General features: G+C 42.7%; 1 pseudogene; it reads left to right on the top strand.

Moving 5' to 3' along the window:
• The first annotated feature begins 1,706 nt into the window (after positions 1 to 1,706).
• Positions 1,707 to 2,158, top strand: LOC119506547 (annotated as a pseudogene).
• The last annotated feature ends 4,576 nt before the right edge of the window (positions 2,159 to 6,734 follow it).

The following is a 6,734-nucleotide window of genomic DNA, read 5'->3' as shown; positions in this document are numbered from 1 at the left end:
GCGGTGGCAAAGGCGCTGCGTGGAGCGGAAATGTCCGGCTTTCCTCTCTCTGCGCGCAGGGCACGCCGGGACTTGTAGTTTTATCTGCGCGCCGAGCAGGACCGGCCAAGTTGTGGCTTTGGCTATTTGCAGTTGGAGGAGAGCTGGTGTACCAAGATTGGGGTGGTTTCTCCCCGCGAGGCAATTAGAAATCCCTGGGACGAAGAAAAAGGCACAATTTACCTACAATTCATCTTCTATTTATACATTCAACAAATATTCACTGAACGTCTTTTCTGAGGTTGCACTGTTGCAGGTACTAGGGACCCAACAGCCAACAAAGCAGAGGAAAATCCTTGCCTTCGTCGAGCTTAGGTTCTAGACAAGAAGATAGCAATAAACAAAGGCTAAAAAGTGAACTGCAGCTGTATATCAGAAACTGTTAAGTGCCATGGGGAAAAATAAAACAAGAAAATAACTCCTTTCTTAAAAACTTGGAGCACTCACAACAGTACTAGAAATAGCTAACATAGAGGACTTATTATACTTGTCCTCATTTGTGAAGCCAGGCACTTTACTAAGCCCTTACCACAGATGATCTCTTTAATCTGCACAATTTACTTCATGCCACACACAGACCTCTACTTTACCCAGATTATCTTATTTATTCTCACTTTTCAAAAAGAAAAGAAGGGGAAAACTTTGAAAGTTTGCACAAATGCATATAGTTTGTTAAAAGATGGAGGTAATAATCAAACCCAAGTGGCAGAATGCCAGAGCTTTAGCGTCTAATTCCTCTGCGTGGCAATCAACATGCTATAAACTGGTGTCAGAACTGAACTTTTCATAGACACCACGTGTTAAAAGCGGACAATAGCAGCATCTTTTGCAAAATGCCATCCAACATTGGAAGGCATCCCTTAAAAGACAATGATCTCTTCTCACCTGAATCAGAGTTTGGACAGCCCCTCATGAGAGACAGAGAGAGCAGTCCTCTGCAAAACTGTATGTATATGACATGCCAGTTTAGACAAAATGGTCCACAAAACATTGGGATTCCATATCACATTCCCTGTTAACAAATTCATCAGGGCACAAGAGACAGAGCAGCAGCCGAGAGCCAGCAGCACTGAGGAAGGGCAAGCAGAAAATTTCTATATCTCCCTAGGGCCTTTTGACCAAGAAAAAGGAAGGCCCATACTTTCAGGCATGTTCTAGTCAGTTAAGAGTATAGGAGTTTCCTGGCTTCCAAGAAATGCAAAAAACCTCCCCAAGAAGGTGAGAGGGTACCGCACATTGGGATGTCAGGAAATCTGGATACCAATCCTAGTTCAGTTCCTTATGAGTCATGTGATGTTGGGCAAGTTATTTAGTCTCTTAGTCACTAAATGTCCTCATTTGTGAAGTGAGAATAATCATCCTTGCCGTATCACCATACAGGTGTGCATTCCAGTGCAGATCAAATGACATAATGGATTGGATAGTGTGGGGCAGCGGTTGTCAATGTGTGGACCCATGACCAGCAGCATCAACATCCCCTGGAAACTTGTTAGAAATGCAGATTATGGGGTCCCTCTTCAGAATAAGAAATTCTAGGGGTGATGCCTAGCAGTCTGTGGTGTAATGAGTCTGATGCATGCTCAAGTTTTAGAACCACTGGTGTAAGATCTAATCACATTCAAACAAGTTTTTCAAATCTGAATTGAAGTATTGGCTTGTGGAGAAAGATGGCAGCAGCCTGGAGGTTATCCCTAATGGCCCCGGCGCTGAGAGCAGTCACTCCCTGGGCGAAGAGCAGGCTGCCCCCAGCCTTTCACCAGCCTCAGGCTTTTCAGGAAGCATCGTCCTCCAATCCTGAGGCCAGCAAAGGGCAGATCCGCCTCACCCACAGCTGCATCCAGAGGCAGGGAGGGTCAGAATTCCTTAGACTGCAGTTGGAGAGAGGTGAATGCTCCAGATTCCAGTACGGATTTTCACTGGATACAGTTATCAACCCCGAGGACAGGGTATTTGAACAGGGAGGGGCAAGAGTGGTGGCTCTGATAGCTTGGCCTTTGTGAAAGGGGCCCAGGTGGACTTCAGCCAAGAACTAATCCGAATTTTATTTCAAATGTTGAACAATCCTCAAGTGCATTAAGGCTGCTTCTGTGGGTTGTCCTTCTCTGTCAAACTCGGATGAGTGACCCAGAGATTGCACCAGGCCTATCAGTTTGAGACACTTGGAGTTAGTAGAATTCTAGGGGTTTCCTTCTAATCACAGTCCTCTCTGAATTTTATTTCCTCAACCCAGGAGTGTTATGTTTTGACATTATTATTTTCAGAAGTTGAAGCATTTACTCTTGGCCTTATTTTCCCCTCAAAATTCTGAGGCCAAGCCCCCAGATGCTTTAACCTCAGGTTTAATCACTGGTTGAAACCCAGTATAATCAATCTATAGAGCCTCCAAAGCTCCAGAATTTGGAGCTACTTTCCTGACTTTCAGAGCTGCATGTACATATGTGTATAGTTGTGTATAAAGGCTTAATTAAAAAAAAAAAAACTGAAGTATTACCATATTATTAATAATGATTATAAAGAAGTGTGATTGGTATATATATTCTTCATTGACAGACACATCACTGTATTTGGTTCCAAATGTCCAAATATGCTTAACTCTCTGGGCTTCAGTTTTCTTCCTTGTAAATTGAAGAGGCTGTATTCTAAAATCACTTCCACTATAATTCTTTGATACAGTTGGTTTTATATTTAGGTGGTGTGATGGTTAGTTTTATGTGTGAACTTGACTAAGCTATCTATAGTACTTAGCTATTCAATCAAATACTAATGTAGGTGTTGCTGTGGAGATATTTTGTAGATGTGGTTAACACCTACAATCAGTTGACTAAGTAAAGGAGATTATCTTCCATAACCTGAATGGGCCTCTCCCAATCATTTGGAAGCTTTAAGAGCAGAACTGAAGTTTCCATCTGAGAACTGCAGCCCAGTTCTTTTCTGAGTTGAGTTTCCAGCCTGCCAGACTGCTCTGCAAATTTGGGGCTTGTCAACCTTCACAACTTACAATACAATCCTTGAAATATGTGTGTGTAAATATCCTACTGGTTCTGTTTCTCTGGTAGAATGCTGACTAATGCAGGTAGCTACCTGATCTGTTTGTTAGATACTTTATTATAAAGCTCAGAAACTCAGTTCACAATCCATTAAAACTATCTATAGAAAGATAACACCATATATATATATATACACACACACACATATATATATACACACACACACATATATATATACATATACATATATGGCACCCCCAAGAACTTGGCATGTTTCTGTTCTTAAAGCCTGAGTATGCATACATACTCCTTTCAGTATTCTCTTGCAATGGTTGTCATCACTTCATTTCTCACTTATTCATCTTTCTCATTGTTCATGTTAAAGCCGCAAGTGACTTTCAATCCATTTGATCCAAATGCCTACATCTTTAGTAAATTCTACAAATGTGTATTGACTACCTATGTGCCTGGAATGGGGGATACAGCTGGGAATAAGACAGACAAGGTTCTGGCTTTCTTGAAGCTTAAAGGTAGTTGGAGAAAACAGACAATAGTCAAGGAAACATTGACGATAAATGCAGATAGTAAGTGCCTGAAGAAAATAGAATAGGATAATGTGACAGAAAATGATATTAGAATAGACTAACACTAGGGAATAATTGGTTCTTTTCAAGGATGTGATATTCAAGCTACAATTTGAATGGTTAAAAAAAAAAAAAAAAAAGAGCTAGATGTTCCAACCCAGATTAACCCCAAGAACAAAGAAGACTCCTGGCATGGAGTTACCGTGAGTTTAATTAGGGACTTACAAAACAGGAGACGATTTTTCTCTATGGCAGCAGGTTGGGAGAGTAAAGTCAGTGTTCCTCCATTCCACAGAAAGAGAGGAGTGCTAAGGGTGGGGGGCTGCTTATAAAGGTTTGTGACAATGGAGTTTCTCACGAGATTTGGTTACAGCAATGTCTCTCGAGTTTTGGTTACTAACAGGAATGGGGGGGTTCAGTGTGTTCCCCTTTATGGGGGTAGATCCTTTTGCCTGGTCATGTAGGCGGCTGCAAGTGTATCTCAGTAATGGAGTAGGGGGCAGGGCCCCGCGCCCTGGTTTCTCACACTGACCATAAAAAGATCTGCAAGAGAAGAGTCCTTGGTGGAGGAAAAAGTTGGAGGATCCGATAAACAAAGGAGAAGTGAAATTGATTGCTCCTAGTCAGGGAGCTAGAAAGCAACAAAACCAAATCGAGAACCCAGAACTCAGGCAAATCACCTCTTCGTATTGCATGCATTTAATTATGGAGGCAATTTTGAAAGGAGTTTCAATAAGGCTTTGGAATTAAGGCCCCAGAGAAACAAATTGTAGGAATTGCCAGACAGAAAAGAACAGAGTAGAAATCAGGACAAAGCAATCTCAGAGCTTTGTCAAGATGGGAGTGCTTGGGCAGTATACAAAGCAAGTTGGAGAGGTGGGTGGGGAGGGTCTGGTAAAGATGAGCAGAGATAGGTAGAGGAGTGGGGCTTTCAAATAAGTTTAGGTTTCATGTTGAAAGGACTGCCTAGCCCAGATTCAAAGGATGGAATGTGGCCAGAAGAGATAAGAAAGAGAAACTACTTTGCATAAACTAGGGCTCAGTGAGTTAACTTTCAAACCAAAGGGTCCAGGGTACACCTGCAGAATGGGCCTGGCACAAAAACAAACACCTCCCCCATCCTGGGCCTGTTTGCATGTTCACAGCAATTCACAGTCAGCTTCGCCAGTAACCTAGAGAGTACGATATCATTATCTACTTTGCTTGTTCCAGCACCAATTTTGGGTGTGTGCAGATTTATTCCAGATTTGTTGTCTGTGGTGTTTTCATAGTCATCCTGAGCCATCTAGAATGTAGCACACACAAAAACATCCTGCCTGTCCACTCTTTGTTTAAGAGAGCCCCGAATAGACACAGGAGAACTAGGCAAAGGGAGTTTGTTCAAAAGTGGACTCCAAAGATGAACCATTTGCGTGTCAACAAAGTGTTCCATTTTTACCTTTTGTCTTGCAGGTTTGGGGAGCAGTTTCCATAGTAACTTCTTTGTGGCAATTTAAATATGTCTCTGGTAGAAAAACAAGTGAGAAAATGCCCCATCCACCCCTCTTCAGGAAAATATTTTTCACTAAATGTTTAACACTTTGCATAAGGCTAAACCAACTCATGTTTTGAAAGAAAATATACTCAGCTGTGTTATTGTTTGTGAGGAGTAGTTGTAGACAATGAATACTGAGTGCTTATCTCAGGTAGCTGGTATTTCCTTGGGGTAGGGGTAAATTGTTGGTACACAGGCATGGTAGCCATCAGAAGGTGCTGCTCAGCTTTCCTTTCTAGAGTACCAGCTGTGAGGAGTGTGGTTGGCTGACAGCTACCAGTGGCCACTCCTCTGGGATCTGCCACAGCATTTATGCCAAGGCCATGCTCTCCCTGGGCTTCTCCCAGCCAATGTCTGAGCAAAGTGTACTGGATCCAGGCCATTTCTACCCAATTCAGGACTCTTCTACTGGGCAGTCATTGCTCTGGGCTCCCCATTGGCCTGGCCCAGATTAACTCAGCTTTGCTGCAATATGAGGCTTTTCCTCCCAGTGCCAGTTTGAGTGTATTATGTCTCCCAAAATGCCTTTATCTTTGATGCAGTCTTGTGTGGGCAGATGTATTAGTGTTGATTAGATTTTAATTCTTTGAGTGTTTCCATGGAGATGCGCCCTACCCAACTGTACGTGATAACTCTGATTGGATAATTTCCATGGAGATGTGGCCCTGCCCATTCAGTGTGGGCCTTGATTAGTTTACTAGAGCACTATATAAGCTCAGACAGAAGAAGCGAGCTTGCTACAGCCAAGAGGGACACTTTGAAGAATGCACAGGAGCTGAGAGAGGAGCTGCAGCTTACAGAGACATTTGGAGACAGCCTTTGAAAGCAGACTTTTGCTCCAGAGAAGCTAAGAGAGGACAAATGCCCCAAAAGCAACTAATAGTGACATTTTTGAGGAGCTGCAGCCTGGAGAGGAACGTCCTGGGAAAAAGCCATTTTGAAATCAGAACTCTGGAGCAGTTGCCAGCCATGTGCCTTCCCAGCTAACAGAGGTTTTCTGGACACCATTGGCCATCCTCCAGTGAAGGTACCCAATTGTTGATGTGTTACCTTGGACACTTTATGGCCTTAAGACTATAACTGTGTAATCAAATAAACCCCTTTTATAAAAGCCAATCCATTTCTGGTGTTTTGCATTCTGGCAGCATTAGCAAACCAGAACACTCCCAATCCTTCTTCCTTCCCTCTCTCCCTTGACAGATGTCAGAGCTTCATTGTGATCTGAGGTTCTCCCACTTACTCATGCTCCCTCTCCTCTTTATACTTCATAGGCATTTCCCCCAATAAATCTCTTACATTAATTCCATCTTGGCTTCTGCAATACCCAAACCGACACAAAAGACAAATATTTGTACCTCAAAGTTTGAGGTACCTCAGAGTCAATATTGGGGCCCGTGAGTCTTGTTTCTGATCCAGCCCAAATACTCCTCTCTAGAAGTCAAATTTGTTATTAAATTTGGGTTTTAATCATATCAGTGGGGGCTGCCATGGATAGCCACAGATTATACATTACATAACTCCAGAGGGCTCATTATGTTGTCTACTGTGAACTGCCAGACAATTAATCACAGAAGGGAAGTACTGGATAGT

The sequence above is a fragment of the Choloepus didactylus genome, chromosome 11 (assembly GCF_015220235.1).
Source record: "Choloepus didactylus isolate mChoDid1 chromosome 11, mChoDid1.pri, whole genome shotgun sequence".
Taxonomy (NCBI): Eukaryota; Metazoa; Chordata; class Mammalia; order Pilosa; family Megalonychidae; genus Choloepus; species Choloepus didactylus.
This window is presented reverse-complemented; position numbering and strand designations above follow the sequence as displayed.